Genomic DNA, 18,589 nt, shown 5'->3' on the forward strand with positions numbered 1-18,589 from the left:
ACTAATGGTGAGCTGCTTTCAATAGTCATCATGGTACTGATATCTTGAGATGTACTGGACAATGTTGGAGACGTGTTGACTGATGGTGTGCTGCTTTCAGTGGTCGTCATGGTACTGATGTCTGGAGATGTACTAGACACAATTGGAGATGTGTTGACTGATAGTGTGCTGCTTTCAGTAGTCATCATGGTACTGATGTCTGGAGATGCACTAGGCAATGTTGGAGACGTGTTGACTGGTGGTGTGCTGTTTTCAGAAGTCATCATGGTACTGATGTCTGGAGCTGTACTAGACAATGTTGGAGAATTTTTAACTGATTGTGTGCTGCTTTCAGTAGTCATCATGGTATTGATGTCTGGAAATGTACTAGACAATATTGGAGACTTGTTGACTGATGAGCTGCTTTCAGTAGTCTTCATTGTACTGATGTCTGAAGATGTACTTGACAATATTGAAGACATGTTGACTGATGGTGTGCTTCTTTCAATAGGCATCATGGCACTGATGTCTGGAGATGTACTAGACAGTGTTGGAGAATTGTTCAATGATGGTTTGCTTCTTTCAGTAGTCATCATGGTATTGATGTCTGGAGGTGTACTAGAAAATGATAGAGACGTGTTGACTGATGGTGTGCTACTTTCAGAAGTCATCATGGAACTGATGTCTGGAAATGTATTAGAAAATGTTGAAGACGTGTTGAGTGAAGGTGTGTTACTTTTAGAGGTCATCGTGATACTGATGTCTGGAGATGTACTAGACACAGTTGGAGACGTGTTTACTGATGGAGAGCTGCTTTCAGAAGTCATCATGGTACTGATGTCTGGAGATGTAGTAGACACAGTTGGAGACGTGTTGACTGATGGTATGCTACTTTCAGAAGTCATCATGGTACTGATGTCTGGATATGTACTAGACACATTTGGAGACGTGCTGACTGATGATGTGCTACTTTCAGTAGTATGCATGGTACTGATGTCTGGAGAAGTACTAGACACAGTTTGAGTCGTGTTGACTGATGGTGTGCTTCTTTCAGTAGTCATCATGGTATTGATGTCTGGAGATGTACTAGATAATGTTGGAGACGTGTTGACTGATGATGTGCTGCTTTCAGTAGTCGTCATGGTACTGATGTATGGAGATGTACTAGACAATGTTGGAGACGTGTTGACTGATGGTGTGCTGATTTCAGTAATCATCATGGTACTGATGTCTGGAGTTGTACTAGACACTGTTGGAGACGTGCTGACTGATGGTGTGCTGCTTTCAGAAGTCATCATTGTACTGATGTCCGGAGATGTACTAGACACAGTTGGGGACGTGTTGACTGATGGTGAGCTGCTTTCAGTAGTCATCGTGATACTGATGTCTGGAGATGTACTAGACAATGTTGGAGATGTGTTGACTGATGGTGTGCTGCTTTCAGTAGTCATCATGGTATTGATGTCTGGAGATGTACTAGATAATGTTGGAGTCGTGTTGACTGATGGTTTGCTGCTTTCAGTGGTCGTCATGGTAGCGATGTCTGGAGATGTACTAGACAATGTTGGAGACGTGTGGACTGATGGTGTACTGCTTTCAGTAGTCATCATGGTATTGATGTATTGATATGTAATAGACACAGTTGGAGACGTGTAGACTGCTGGTGTGCTTCTTGTAGTAGTCATCATGGTACTGATATCTTGAGATTTTCTAGACAATGTTGAAGACGTGTTGACTGGTGATGTGCTGCTTTCACTTGTCGTAATGGTACTTATGTCCGGAGATATACTAGACACAGTTGGAGACGTGTTGACTGATGGTGTGCTTTTTTCAGTGGTCGTAATGGTACTGATGTGTGGAGATGTACTAGACACAGTTGGAGACGTGTTGACTGATCGTGTGCTGCTTTCAGAAGTAATCATTGTATTGATGTCTGGAGATGTACTAGACACAGTTGGAGACGTGTTGACTGATGGTGTGCTTCTTTCAGTAGTCATCATGGTACTGATGTCTGTAGATTTACTAGACAATGTTGGAGACGTGTTGACTGATGGTGTGCTGCTTTCACTGGTCGTCATGGTACTGATATTTGGAGATGTATTAGACAATGTTGGAGAATTGTTGATTGATGGTGTGTTGCTTTCAGTAGTCATCACGGTACTGATGTCTGGAGATGTACTAGACAATGTTGGAGTCGTGTTGACTGATGGTGTTCTGCTTTCAGTGGTCATCATGGTACTGATGTCTTGAGATGCACTCGACACAGTTGGAGACGTGTTGATTGATGGTGTGCTGCTTGCAGCAGTCATCATGTCAGATACCGTTCCTATGCTTTTGTTCGTTGTACTAGCGTCTGTTAAATAAGCCAGTACGGTACATACAGCTATAAGCATTGCATGCATTTTATTTTTTATTTGAACTTCCTTGCCCATAGTGTTGCCCCTTTGAGTTTTCTTTTAGTTCCAAACCTGAAAAGATATCAATGTATTTCGAATAGTATTTAAAACATTTAGTCTTCCAAGTCTACTTAATTCTTTTTAATATCATTATTCTTTGTTTTAGTTATATTTTCTTTTTTTTATTGTTGGACAAAAATAAAGCTTGTGTTTTCATAATTTATTTATTTGTACTGTTTCCATGTTCATGTAAGGAGCGATAATTGACTGAAACGATGGTTTAGTATATTTTATGTTTTACCATGTACCAATTCATCCAACAATTGTGCTATTATTGGTAGACATTCATTTTGTCTTTTGAATTGTGAAATTAAAAAACATAGTCAGCATTATAAATATAAATGATTATGAGAAAATGTCAGGTTTGAAAACGATAAATATTACTTGAACATGAAACGTGATGATCTTCCTGTGAAATTGTCATTATATAACTTTACCGTAACAATGCAAACAGAAGCACCCGAACATGATCACAGATGAAGTAAATGAATAGCTCGTTTCAATACATCAGATCATGTTGAAGCCTATATAACGCTAAAAAACAACGACAATGTCGTACAGTATTTCGTAAAATAAAGTTAACACCTAAACAATAAGTGTTCCTTATAGCAATAGCCACAATTTCAACGCAAGATGTGGTATGATTACATAGATTTGTGTACATACAAAACGCTCGTTTTTATTTATTTGTGACACAATTAATTCGACGTTGATTTCCCGCGAATATATCTATGCATACGACACACGAACACTAAAAGGGTACCATGTTAGTGTTCATGTGTCGTATAAATAGATATCGTTGTAGGACATTAAAGGGATCTTTTCACGCTTTGGTAAATTGACAAAATTGAAAAAAGTTGTTTCAGATTCGCAAATTTTCGTTTTAGTTATGATATTTGTGAGGAAACAGTAATACTGAACATTTACCATGGTCTAATATAGCCATTATATGCATCTTTTGACGATTTTAAAACCTAAAAATTATAAAGCGTTGCAACGCGAAACGATTGAATAATTTGGAGAGTTCTGTTTTTGTCGTTAAATTTTGTGAAACTACGAAGATTGCTTTTATAAGGTATAAAATACCTTAAGTATATATACTCGGCGGAATAGCTCAGTAGGCTAAAGCGTTTTTACTTCAGGACTCTGGCAGGACTCCAGGGGTCACTGGTTCGAAACCTGGTCCGGGCAATGTTCTTTTCCTTTTTTTAATTTTATTCTTGATTTTTTACTGGAGCTTTTACGATCCAATGTTTACATTTATCGATATAAAGCATTTAATGAATAAGTTAAAAAATGCCAAAATCTGTGAAAAGGCCCCTTTAAAATGGAATTAAATATGCAAAACAATAATAAAACAAGCATTTTTATCTACAAACATCTATTTTACCAGACCACATCTGGCGTTGAAATTTCGGCAATTGCCATAAGGAACAATCATTTTTAATTGTTTAGCTTTATTTTACGAAATATTGTACGAACTTTTCGTTGATTTTGAGTAGTAATGTTACTTTAATATCTACGCATATCTATGTCTTATTTTATTCATGCTTTTTTGCGGATGAGTGTCCACTTTTTAACGGCATATTTTTCGAGTTATTTTACTTCAGTAGTTATTGAATTATCAAACATGGCGATTTTACATAAAATTTAGATTGATGTATAAGTATGATAAAATAGTTATCCAATCCTAGCAAGCGATATATATTTACATTTCGTATTAACTATACATTCACCTTTTTATTGAAAGACTAGCCTTTGATAATCAGAAATGTATTTATTTATTTGTATTGACATTTGCACAATTATCATTAATTGTTTTAGAAAAGACATGATTATCATGAGTATATGATAATAATGATGATGATGATGATGATGATGATGATGATGATGATGATGATGATGATGATGATGATGATGATGATGATGATGATGATGATAATGATGATGATGATGATGATTATGATGATGATGATGATGTGTGATGATGATGATGATGATGATGATGATGATGATGATGATGATGATGATGATGATGATGTGATGATGATAATGATGCTGATGATGATGATGACTGATGATGCTGTGATGATGATTGCTGCTGCATGATGATATGTGCATGCTTGCATGCTCTGGTGGTGTGCTTTCTCACTCTGCTGCTGATTGTGCTGCTGATGCTGTTGTTTGCTGTGCTTGTGCTGCCTGCTGTGCTGCTGCTGTGCTCTGCTGCCTGCTGCTGCTGTGCTGCTGGCTGCTGCTGCTTCTGCTGCTGATGCTGCTGCTGTGCGCTCCCGCTGCGAGCTGATGCTCGATCTGGCTTGATGCTGATGATGCTGATGATGATGCGATGTGATGATGATGAGATGAGAAGAAGAAGAATTAGGAATATAATGCACACAAACCTTTGCATTCGATTTAAATTCCGTCATTTATAGATATCCACGTTCAGTTTTCACACTTAACCTTCGCTTTTTTTGTCATTCAGCAACAGCTTTAATGAAATATAATTTAACTGAACCTTTAGCAATCACTCCACACAAAATGCTTTGAAAATGTGTTTAAACGCTAATGCTTTTATAAAATCCGAAATCCGAAAAGTTAAGTGGAATTCTGAAACTTTATTCCAAATGAATCCCAACACAGCACCCGAGTGACAAAGTTTGACTGAATGAAAGTTGAAATGCCCTTATCTGCGTCTTTCTGTTATCTAGTGATATTAGTGATATAGTGTAACGTTCAATTAAATACCGGTTGGTTAATTCAGAAATATATATTATTTGATATGCAACTTAATGGTATAAGTGTGTTTAAAACTATTTTTATGTGATTTGTATTATGTTTATTTTTTGTTGCATACGTGCGAAGAAACAGAAGCGCATAGTTAGCATACAATTTTAACACAATTTATGCAATATTAACCTTCTGCAACGGAAGTTCAAATTTACTTGCAATTATTGTAAACCAACATTTTCTATCAAAACACGCACAAAAACCTGTTACTGTGTGACAAAATTAATTCAAAATGCACACGGAAAAAATAACTGCTGGATTAGTGCACCTATTTAGATCAAATTGACCTTATACAACATTTCAAGCCGTTTTGCCTTATCATAAATAACATTCAGCTGCTCTGTTTAAAGAACACAGAAAACATATGAGTCGTGTTCTGAGAAAACTGGGAATAATGCATGTGCGTAAAGTGTCGTCCCAGATTAGCCTGTGCAGTTCGCACAGGCTAATCAGGGACGACACTTTCCGCCTAAATTGGATTTTTGCTATGAAGAGACTTCATTTAAACGAAAAATGTCATAAAAGCGGAAAGTGTCGTCCCTGATTAGCCTGTGCGGACTGCACGGGCTAATCTGGGACGTCACTTTACCCACGTGCATTATACCCAGTTTTCTCAGAACGCGACTCATATTGATCAAGTTTATGTACATTTCAAGCCGTTTTCCCCATCATTAATACCATTTAGCTCCTCTGTTTAAAGAACATGATCACATTCAGAAAACCTGAAAACATAATCATCAATTGTGTCAATACATCGAAGCAATTATGTATAAGAAATTATTTCTATATACGATTTATATTAGAGGCGTAGGTATATATCTGCATGTCTAATTATTTTATATCATTTACTTTAACAAAATAAATATAAGTAAAATATTTACTTATCCGCTTCTTTTTAATAAATTTTCTGTTTACATGATTTTATCCGCTCGTCGTTATAGATGGGTTTTGACATTCTAATGCTTTGACCATCAGTATGAACTGACACCAGCAACTTGTTTTGCTTACTTCACTGTTGTCTAACTGTTCATTTGAGCATAAATTTAAAGTTTTTGTTTTATGTTATTGTCCAAATTGAGTTCCTGATTTATTTTGTTTTTATTACGATGGAGCGGCATATAATCCTAATATTTTTTCAAGAATCACGAGGAAAAATGTTTTAACTTTTAAGGCAAGTCGAATTGTGTCACTCTTGAAATTCACTATGTATTAAGTAAGAAAAAAGACCCAGTGTAACTGCAGGTAAACATTCTATTGTGATTCCGGGTTGTTTGCTTTTCAAACTATGTTTTTATTTAGTGAGTAGGAAGATTAACATCATGGTAGTTTGAATGACGAACATAGCGCTATTTAGTGTACTGTTAATCTCTGTTGTTGAGTTTTATTTCACCGATGTGCGACGGTTGATTATGTTATTTTAACAATTTGTTAGCTGTTATCTGACTATTTTGCTCTTTGTATATGTTTGAAGTGCATACTGATGAATAGACCGTTAACCGTTTTTGTCATAAACGAGAATCCGAACAGATATCACGTTATTCGACGTTCCTCTTATTCTAACATAAACAACTAGTAATCACTTATGTAATAAATACACATTAACACATATATAATGCATGAATAAAAGAAGGAGGGAATGAAGAAACGAGCGAACGAACGAACGAACGAAAAAAAGAAAACCACAAAGGAACGAACAGAGTAGTGAACAAACACACAAACACTCACATTAACAGAAACATAAATAGAAAGGTGCACGTCTTATGAGATGTTTATTGATTGTTGATCGCATTGTGCGAGTTATGTGGCAACATAGGTATTTGCTATCGGAGATGCTTCGCACGTTTGATGGAGACTATTAACACTATTTAATTGAAAGCGTTCAGGGCGTCGTGGTAGTACCTTTGCTGATAATATTGTTGAAGATCATACCGATTTGTCCAGAACAAACAGATCCCATGATAAGGCGCTGAATACCTCAATTTGGCGTGACCGCCTTAACGTTATTTCAATATCATATTGATTCAAGCGTTATTTTTTTTTCTATTAGTTTGTTCGATTAAATAAAACACGACATTTCTACAACAACAACAAATATTTGAACACTAAGAGTAATTGTTTATCATATATTTTTTTTTATGGATTTTAGTTCGTGTGTGTAATTAGAACGTCTTTTTTTAAATTCATAATACGCTCTAGCTTGAAACAATTTATTTAGAAACGAAAACTATTTTGCAGTGTTCCGAGAAATGCTTTACTTGTGAATAAAAGGACAGCTAATAAACAAAACTAATGGAATAAAAATCCAACAGTCAATCTAATTGGTATCTGCCACATTTTATCGAGAGAAAAAAAGCGAAATTTAAAAGGATACTAAAACAACGTTAAGCAAACATTAAATTTCAATTTATTATTTTCGGATTCATAATGACATACACTAATTATACTTTTCTGTTTTGTATAATATGCGTTTACGAAAATTAAAGTTGTTTCGTTTATGTAATTGACAGAAGTGTGTATACACATTAATAAACCTATGTTACGTTGCGGTTAATACATTTAGGCTGATATAGTCTCACTCACGATTAATTAAGCATTCTATTTAGACGGTGATAACAATCATGAAAAAGCACATTCGAAAAGTTGCATTCACGTTGTAGTATAAACAAATGACATCAGATGTTTGGGTTGCTGTCTTCCCTCAGTGGTGACTGTAAAATAAAATATGCAAATGGACATTATAAGGTTTTTAGATATCCCCGCACTTGCAACAAGACGAAATACATGTTCGGTTACATAATTATCAAAAATAGTGTAACCTTTAACATGACACTTTAAATATCAGACATTAATCGTCGTAGAAAACGCACATTAGCAACAGCGTTTCATTAATAAAAAGCAACTGCGAATTGACTTTTATTCAAATCATTTACAATTTTATGGAACTGAAATCCTTTAGTTTTTTTATCTGCGGTATATTAATTTCTTATTCGATATATTGTTGGCGTTCCAATTGTTTTGACTGCGCGTCATTCAAGAGTTTTTTTTGTAATCTAGAAGTGGTTTGTTATCGTACCAAACTCATTTGCCGCGATTTTCCAATATATACATGCCATTTAAGTATTGACATTTACGGTGTAGACATGCATTACCCGTTTTTTGTCGCAATATTAAATATGTTAAAGTGCTTTATTATAGTTATAAGTTGAAAGTGTTTGTATTAGCATTGAAATCAACAAGGAGACACTAATAACTAATGCATTCAAAAGTTGAAATTGTGCAACTTTGAAGAACATGAGACCATTCAACTGAATTAAAATTCAATGGTATTAGCTTTAAATAACATAATGTGTTCCTTAAACAAACCTGCAAAATTTCGTACCGATACACAAAGCGGCATACTCCCGTCGTTTCAGCGCCATCATCCAGACATTCAAAGTATCGACCCGCCTTCGTACAGATATAAATTTGACATCGGGTTTTACATCGGCCCGAGATTGGACCTGCAACCAACACCGAAAAAGGCAATCTGTGCCATCATCACACATTCTTTCTACCAAATCGAGTGCTTCTGCTACTATTTACCCATTTTTCATTGTCTCGCTTAAGATTTGTTAGAAGTCTTTGTTCCAATACTAAGAAACAAAAGGCGTACAATTTCGCTTATTTATGTTCATCTCTTGTTTTCTTAAAATCATCTTCTCAAAACGTCCTGCTGCTTGTGGTGTTTTGTTATTTGGAAGTATTGGCTGTTCTAATATCTCGCTTAAACATGAAACTCGGCAAACAATATAATATAGACCCAATTTATTGCTGATTTTTATTACATATAACACAGAATGAAAATAATAAGATGGTCGAGGAAATGTTTAACACATAAACAAATATGGAACATAAGCCATTTCGCATGAGCAATTTTAGGATATACTTTAAGAAAAAATACTGTATAAAATGTACTTAAGAAAATCACTTCCATCCGGTGTATATCAACGAACACACATAAAATGCTTACGCATTGTATGCTGTCATGATTCGGCTGATATGGGCGTGTTTACTGTGGTTTTACATTACTGATTCAAAGTAGTCGAAATATTCAAACAATACAAGAACTTAAAAAAACAGTAAGAATCGTATGTGTGTCAGATGCCAAATGTACCAAGCGGCAAGTTTATTTTAGTGTTTACTGTTTGATCATGGATTATACAGTTTTCACTATCACAGACAGATGCGGATGCTGACGCGAAGATTAATCTGTATAATCACCTCACATCTTAAATCAGGATTCGACGCTTTCAGTGCAAAGTACTTACTTTTGCTCATTTTAAGCCAATATAATCTGCCTACGGCTATAAGTTATGTTGAATTTACTTAAACTAAGCAAACATGTACGTGTTATTTTAAACAGATACTGAGAGTCTATCATTGTACGAGGTGTACCATATCACATACATTCATAGACAGTTTTCGCCATAGAGGTGCTATACATGCAACGTTTTATATTGTAACTCTCAATAGCAAATTAATAATTTATTATAAATACATGTATATATCATACTTGTTGACGAACGAAGTGTAAAATGTATTTTAATTTGCCTTGTTTGATTCGAACGCATCTACACGTATTTCTTCATTAATGCGTTATGGTCTACGATTTGTTTATCTTTCCTTATCTTTTGGAATATAATAGTCTGGAAAGTTATTTTTTAACAAAAGTTGAAAGTCGCTCAACAAAGGTTTACGTCAAAGTGAAGTCAAGAGTGTGCATATATTACGTAACGACTAACTGATGTCGGAAACATGTAATAAAAATATATTGGTACCCTTTTATTGTAGATGTGAACGTAGTTGTTAAACACGTTAATACTTGAACATTTCTATTATGCACCTTCAAATTCTAGCACGGTCATAGAGACCTGAAAATAAGCATATTCTAATCCAAACTATAGCCGGAATGAAAGCAGTACAAATTTCCATGGCTTTTTGCCATTTCATATCAGTGACATCAAAGGTCAGTGAAACGTTCGGTTTTGCTAACGAAGCACTGCCCAGGAGCAATAATGGTACAATACAAGCCTGTTAACTAAAATTAAATATGAACTATTTTCAAATTTGTCTTTGATAACGGCAACACAACTTGATTGAATTTGAGGGGCGTTGTGTGTGTGCACTGGCTGATAAGATTGTCCAACTAAACGCCGATTTGCCTTGAATAAATAGAGTTAGGATAAGGCCGCGAATAAGCCAATATGGGCGTTTACTATTAAATCCATTCAATATCAGAACCATTCATGCTTATGTCGGCGGCACTTGAAATGTTCGTCTATGGTAGGATTGTTGATAAGTTTTATTGGAGTGTAGAGGTTAAGATTTCGGCGATATCAAGGCAGGACATTTTGGATACAAAAACAACAACAAATAAATGATAATAATTATAATAATAATAATAGTAGTAGTATTAGTAGTAGTAGTAGTAGTAGTAGTAGTAGTAGTAGTAGTAGTAGTAGTAGTAGTAGTAGTAGTAGTAGTAGTAGTAGTAGTAGTAGTAGTAGTAGTAGAAGTAGTAGTACACAACAAAATGTAGTAATGCACAACAAAATCAGGTGATATTAAATGTATTTAATATATTGAAAAAAAGACTTGTTCATAGAATGTCTATTTAAAAAAAAATATCTATAAGTACCAAAGAAAATGTAATATTTAAATATGTTCAAATAATTCTAAGAAAAGGAAAAAGTAAAATAAAACAAAGGGACTGCCCTGGGAATCCAGCCAGAGATCTCTTGAAGCAAAAGGTTACTCGCTTCTAATACGCCACGCAGGCTTTTGAATCTATAAAGTATTTAAAGGGGCCTTTTCACCGATTTTGGCATGTATTGGCGTTTGTCATTTTATGATTTATATTGAGAAATGTAAACATCGTATCTAAAAAGTTCCAGTAAAAAACAAGAATAAAATTAAAGAAATAAAAAAGTAACTCTCAACCGGGCTCGAACCACTGATCCATGGAGTAAAAATCTATCGCTTAAACCATGCGGCCATTCGTGCTCATACAAAGAGTGATGGATTTTATACTTCATATAAGCAATCCTCGTAGTATCACAAAATATAATGACAACAACAAAACTATCCAAATAATTCAATCGATTCGCGTTGCAATTCTTTAAACATTTTAGTTTTTCAAATCGTCAAAAGATGCATATTATGGATATTTTATAGCATAGTCAAGGTTCAGCATTACTGTTGCCTCACTAATATCATAACTACAACGAAAATTTGCGATTCTGAAACATTTTTTTTTTATTTTGTTAATTTACCAAATACTGAAACGTCCCATTTAAAACCCAAGTCGCTCATTCATTTTTTTGCAGATTATCGATGAAAAGCGTGATAATTTATGATATTATCAATAAACGAACATATTTCTGTATATCTAACTTTTCTTGGTCGGGACTTTTACTTCCCTTCTTATTTTTAAATCTAAGAACAAATGTTGGAATATTGTCATTTTGCCAATCTTTGATTTTTTCCCGTTATAGCAGATTATACTGTAATAGATTTTTAAATAATACCTGCAATTAGTAGATATATCAAAGTTAAATAACCAAAATGCATACTTTATGTATTAACATGCATATTTATGTTTCTTCGCGCTTGCATCAGAATTCCTGATTAAACCGAACACTCTTGTTCTACTTCTAATGGAAATCGATTGGGAAAATAGGCTTAGGCTCGGAACGTACTAAACACATTCCGATGGAAACAGTACAAGAAGATGGTTCCTTAACAAATGACATTGGTTAAGTATTATTTAAATGGAAACATGCTTTCCAAACCTTACTTAATTGTGAAACGGACACTAATTTTGAGGAGAATAATGACAGAGTTAACATGTTCGAGCACCATAATACAGAACAGCTGAATTAAGGCATAAGCTTGTATGATGTACACATAGCTGTGAGATCCCTTAATAAAAACAAGGCACCGGGGCATGATGAAATACCAGTTGAAGTTATTCAGTCGGAACCTTGTATACATTTCCTGCATATACTTTTCTGTGTCTGCTTTGCAGCTGGCAAGATCCCAAACTCCTGGAATCTGGGCTTACTTACACCCTCTGGCGGACAAAAGAGACCCAACCAATTACCGGGGTATTGCAGTAAAGCATATTGTGCGGTGATAAATAATAGACTTACTAAGTGGGCTGAAGATTATAACGTTTTCGCCGACGAACAAAACGGGATTCGGCGTAAACGAAGCACAATAGACCAGTTATCAACATTGACTGATATTATTGAATGTCGTAAAAAGAATAAGCAATCAACCTTCGTAGCCTACCTGGATTATTCTAAGGCATATGACCGGATCCCGAGGCGCATTCTGTGGTCAAAACTATAAAAACACGGAAATCAAGGGAAACTACTCAATGCTATTCAATCTTTGTACGAAAATGTGAAATGTGCTGTAAATGTCAACTCGTATAGAACCGTCTGGTTTGGCCAAAATGTCGGTCTAAAACAAGGATGTTTATTGTCAACTACCTTGTTTAATTTCTTCCTCATTGACCTTAGCCTGCGCCTTAACCAGTCAGGAATAGGCGTTCATATAGAAGAAATGACTATTAACCACCTACTTTACGCGGACGACCTTGTACTCATTGCTGAGACTGAGAGTGATCTACAGAGTCAAGCAAACATATAACGCTGAGCCTTATGTTAAAAATAATATTATACCTAGGTCCCATAGAAGTGCATTTGCTAAATTTTGTTGTGGTGTAGCACCACTTAAAATAGAAACTGGACAATATCAAGGCATTGTACCAAATGAACGTTTTTGTTTTAACTGTATAACTGGTCGGTGTTTTAATTGCCATACGGTCTTATTTGTATTTTTACACCAAGTCGGCTTTTCCTTTACTCATTTAATCTTTGATAATTTTAAATGTAATTCGAGTCATTGGATCAAGTGCAGGTCGGTGTTTTGATTGCCGATGCGATTAGAACCTATCATAATTTTGACACAAAGTGACTGTCTTTGTTAGGCAATTAGCGGGATTTATGACCGGTATACTGTCATCACCATAGCGACGAATTATCCGGACTAAACATTATGACACGAGGAACGACTTTTTGTACAATGTTTGAAGCAAATTTCACGAATACAAAGTCTTTGAAATTACTCGATTTTTTTATTTTTTTCTTCCGAATATTCGATTCGGAAAATAGTATCCGAATATTCGGTCCGGGACCGAATATTCGGATATTCGGATATTCGTTGACATCCCTAGTATAAACCAAGTGGAAGACGAATATCATGTACTTATGTCATGTAATCTCTACGAACATATTAGAGAAAAGTTGTTCATAAAGATATTTGAACTTAATCCGGATTTCACTGAGTATAGTAATGATAACAAATTCTGATACATATTATCTAATGACGAAATCGTTGAATACAGTGCCAAAGATTGTCATGATACACTAGTCACCAGACAAAATACCTTGTAGAGATAGGAAATATTTTGTAAATATGTAATGCTATTGTACTAGCGTGTTTTGTTTTATGTCACATTTTAAACAAATGATTTTTATAATATCATGTTATACAGAGCGTTTTTGTTAATGATCATAATTATATGTCATAACATTTGTATATATATACATAGGTGCGTCTCTCATAACTCAAACTGAGTGGTTGTGTACATGTCTTTTATTTTTACCATATTTTTATATGTGTATCTGTAATATCATGTACGAAAGTGAGACGTAAATAAACTATCTGTCTGTCTGTCTGTCTGTCTGTCTGTCTGTCTGTCTGTCTGTCTGTCTGTCTGTCTGTCTGTCTGTCTGTCTGTCTGTCTGTCTGTCTGTCTGTCTGTCTGTCTGTCTGTCTGTCTGTCTGTCTGTCTGTCTGTCTGTCTGTCTGTCTGTCTGTCTGTCTCTCTGTCTCTCTGTCTGTCTAATACTAACTACACATCGACCAAACATTTAACCTAAAATTATTGAACAAGTGTGTAATACAATAATGCAATCTAGCACATTTCAAGATAATTGGTTTTTATTAATACGCGAATTTCCTTTATCGCGGCTGAATGCGAAAAGGGATCCAGTTCCGTTTACATTATTCAAGCAAAATTAGGAACTATCATGTTCTTCCCTAAAAGATACTTGAAAGAAACCAACGTGTGTCAGAAATGAATCGAAATCAGCGTGAATGTAGGCTGGCTATTAATTATAATACTATATTTATTGCAATACTTTGCTACTTAGTTTAAGGAAATGATACTCCAGATCATTATTTGATTTGAAAACGGAATACGAAAGAGGTTCATTGTTCCCTTTAATAATCGAATGAGGAACCGGCATTTTTTTACTAAAAATAAAATAAAATATTTCCGAAAACACGTTTTTATGGATTCCAATTTTACATACTTCAACATATTCACACAATCAAAGGTAATAAGCATTATCAATAGAGCATTGGTCCCCAGTCATAATTTTCTGAAGTTAGTGCAACTAGTACCTTTTGTTTATTCAGCCGAAAAAAGGGACCTGGGTAATCATCTAAAAACACATTAATACAAATATACTGAAACAAATATTGTTGATATCCAACCTAGATTTAAAATGATTTTCATTGATTTATTGGTCTCTTGGGTTCATTTTCATTTTTTTAATACGAATAAGAAGTAAATAAAGAGGAACAAACTTACGCTCCATATTAATTGTCGGACAATATCTGTGGTGAATTATTCGTTTCTTTGTTTTTGATCAAAGATTAGTACATCAACTAAACAATCACCAGCTTACAAAAACAGTATTAAAATGATTTATATTGCTGAAGTTATATATATATGGACCGTGCTCTGTGAAAAGGGGTATAATCCATGTGCGTTAAGTGTCGTCTCAGATTAGCCTGTGCAGTGTGCACAGGCTAATCAGGAACGACACTTTCCGCTAAATCTTGATTTTTTCTAAGCAGATACTTTCTTGAAGCGAAAATATTAGATTATCCGAAAGTGTCAACCCTGATTAGCCTGCGCGGACTACACAGGCGGATCTGGTACAACACTTTACGCACATGCATTAAACCCCGTTTTCACAGAGCACGGCCCATATCGATTTTGTCTGCGCTATTCGGGTTACTTACTTATCGTGTATTCTACAATATGTAAATGTCAGTTCATCCAACTTGAAAAATGGCTTGTGTTTCTTATATAATTTTCAATCCTGTATGTAGACTTTTTGATAGTAAACTTCGTGAGCGCCATAACATATGGTTTAATACCATATTCCATTCAATACTACATACTCTTATTAGCCTTCACCAACATTCGATTGCGAGACCACTTGAAACTTACACTTATGCTCTACCATTAGATCACGTCGGCGTTTGATATAAATTGCCGTATTTGAAAAGCTACGCACGTTAAACACGGATTTTCCCAAGCAAAACGACGTAAAACGTTACACATGGTTTTTAAATGTTGACCGATTTCTATAATATTGCACATTATCTAACTCAATAGCGCCATGTTGATTGTTTGAATACCCTGCATTCACTCCTTTTATTTAACAATGAACACATTTTTTAAATGTTTAGTCAATAAAAAACAACCCTACAGTTAAATCTACCGAAATACTAATGGGTATCGTATTTGTCGATTGTACCATGATATTGATTAAAGTATAAAGTTTAAATTGATTGAAAATGGTATGCCGGATAGATGTTAATATTACAAAACATGTGTTAAACAAGGAATGCTGTTAATAAATATAACATATTTTATTCAAAGAACATTTCTCTTTTAATACAATGTATAGCAACCATTAAAAACGTAAGTTTACTGCCATTCGCGGACGACATTGTTTTATTTTGCAGTTTAATTTGGAAAACAAAACACATTGTAGACACTCGTATCACAGCTAAAATATTCAAATATTCCGTTAAGCAACAATGTTAAGACAATCATTGTTTAAATTGCATTAAGCTGCATTCACATCATCCATGTTTGTCAATGAATTTATCAGAAAAAGTGCGTTTCCTGCGTTGAAAGAGTCGCCGGCTTTAGCTTGACTATGTCCTTATCATGTCCTAATGATACCGATAACCAAACCAGAAGCTTGTACTCTTGACAAAAGTGCAGTATTAATGAACACATACAAAGTTGCACTTGTTTACAATATAAGATTATATAAATGAGACAATCAATTTATATTTGCGTTGACTATTTTTGAATGCAAGGTGTTATGCTGGTAGGAATTAATGTATGTGTATAGAAACGTATAAATTGTATGTGTGAAGTACGTGTCATGTTTATGCATAACGATATTCTTCGTAAGATATGCCGTTTTGTTGTTTTAGTGAATTTTTCTATAGTACCTTTAAATGTATTAATAATTTATCAATATTTATTTGAAACACTTAGAGAGGAATTTTTTGTCATACAGTAGTATTCGTGGCGATTTTTTTTATATTATTATATCCATAACCCATTTGGCTTCAAAAATCCCATAAATGGTTTCTACATACCATGCACTATCGTTATACATGTTTCCTCGATGTATGTGTATGTTTTCTCTAACAATATGAGTTATTTCTCAGTTATTTCTCAATTACTAAAGTCTCTAAATTCTCTACATCGCCAACAATGTGAACATATGCACAAGCTCAATGAATAGTAATGAATAATATTTATTATCATTAAAGATATGAATAAAATTTTAATGTTTTGCCTATAACTCATAATCAGTATTAAATGCATTATAGTTATAATTGAGTATGACATGATTGTACAAACCTTCCATGAAAAGTGAAACCGGCAACACCTATACAATGCAATTCACACACTTTATAGTTTGCGTATTTTCTTGTATTTATTTTGCCATAGCTAAATAAAATGGATAGGTGTAGATGAGTAGCTGTGGTGTTTGACTTCATTAGTGTCCGTTAGCTATTTACTTTCACGTGATGCGCATGCGGATATTTCATTAAATTTAGAAAAAGGTATCGAATGCGGATCGATTGAATTGTTTTCATTCATGTGACATGAAAGACTAAAAGACTAATTTGATGCCTTATAATACAAACAAAATACTGAGAAAGCACAGTTTTGTTAAATCGTTAATAAAACCAGAGACATGGATAGTTCTCTGATAAAACGTTTATTTTTCCAAATACGATTTTTCTTTCTATGCAAAACAGTGATTGGGTATTAATTGCTTTAGTTGTAGATGTCCTTTTTCCAAGGTCAAATGGCCGAAATAAAGTATGCCTGTGCAATCCGAAAACTCTCCAGCAAGGTAAATAACTGAGCTATGTATACATTCAATGTCTACCGCCGATTCAAAATGAGCCATGGTTGCAATTCATTCTTTATATTGTTTTAATTGTACCGTAATTATCACTACTAAAGCGCGCTCCTTTGATGATTCGCATCACCGTCTTTTTAAGTTCTACTGCACTGCTGTTAGGTTAGAAGTTTCACTATCAGACTTGTCTCCCTTAGTTCTGAAATTCAACATGCACAGCCTATATGTAAGATCGATCAGTTTATAACCACGATTATTTGGTTGAACTTGCCTATTTTTTTTTGTAAAGGTTAATCCTGTTTTGGAAAAAAAGACTTATCTATGATAATTTATGACATTTTGGTATTTCCTTTAACACAAATCAATATATCATATTTCTAATATGTCGCGAATTTGTTAAACCTTTAACTTTTCATATGTCACTTGTTTAAGTAAACAAGCTTAGTGAAATACGAGAATAATTGGTTTTCTTAAATTGTTTCTGGAATCACATTTACACTTTTTGTCACATGATGATTTTTGTCTAGGCCCAAAATGCTTGAGTATTTTAAAGTGCACGCAGTAGCTTATCAACGAATATATTCAGTTCCTAATGTACTTTAATTACTGGTTATTTCGGTCAGTAGTTCATATCTTGTCCTCACATGGAATAACACTGGCTCTAAATGATTGTCATTATCTTTAAAACTTGTACGTAAAACAATCCCCGCAAAACAACCCTTTTATTCGTCAGGATAAGGTTAACATCGCTCTCTGTGTCTAGAATTCGAGAACGAATTCCAACTTCCAGAGGAGCATGTCACGGTAAGGAACTGAAATGGGGTTGGTGATAAAATATGATAGCGAGACGTCCCTGACTGCCTGCACACTTTTTAACGTCCGGCGCAAATGCGCGTTTTTTTATGATGTGAAATCTCTTCTGATTAACACTTTACTATTTATTCATATCCTTAATGCAGGGCGCATGACATAAAGGCATTGTGATTCTCGATTTAACTTCTTGCTCGGTGGTCAAACAAGTAGGATCGCACAAGTACGAGACTCGAATCTTCAACCTCA

This window comes from Dreissena polymorpha, chromosome 3, assembly GCF_020536995.1.
Source record: "Dreissena polymorpha isolate Duluth1 chromosome 3, UMN_Dpol_1.0, whole genome shotgun sequence".
In the NCBI taxonomy this organism is placed as follows: Eukaryota; Metazoa; Mollusca; class Bivalvia; order Myida; family Dreissenidae; genus Dreissena; species Dreissena polymorpha.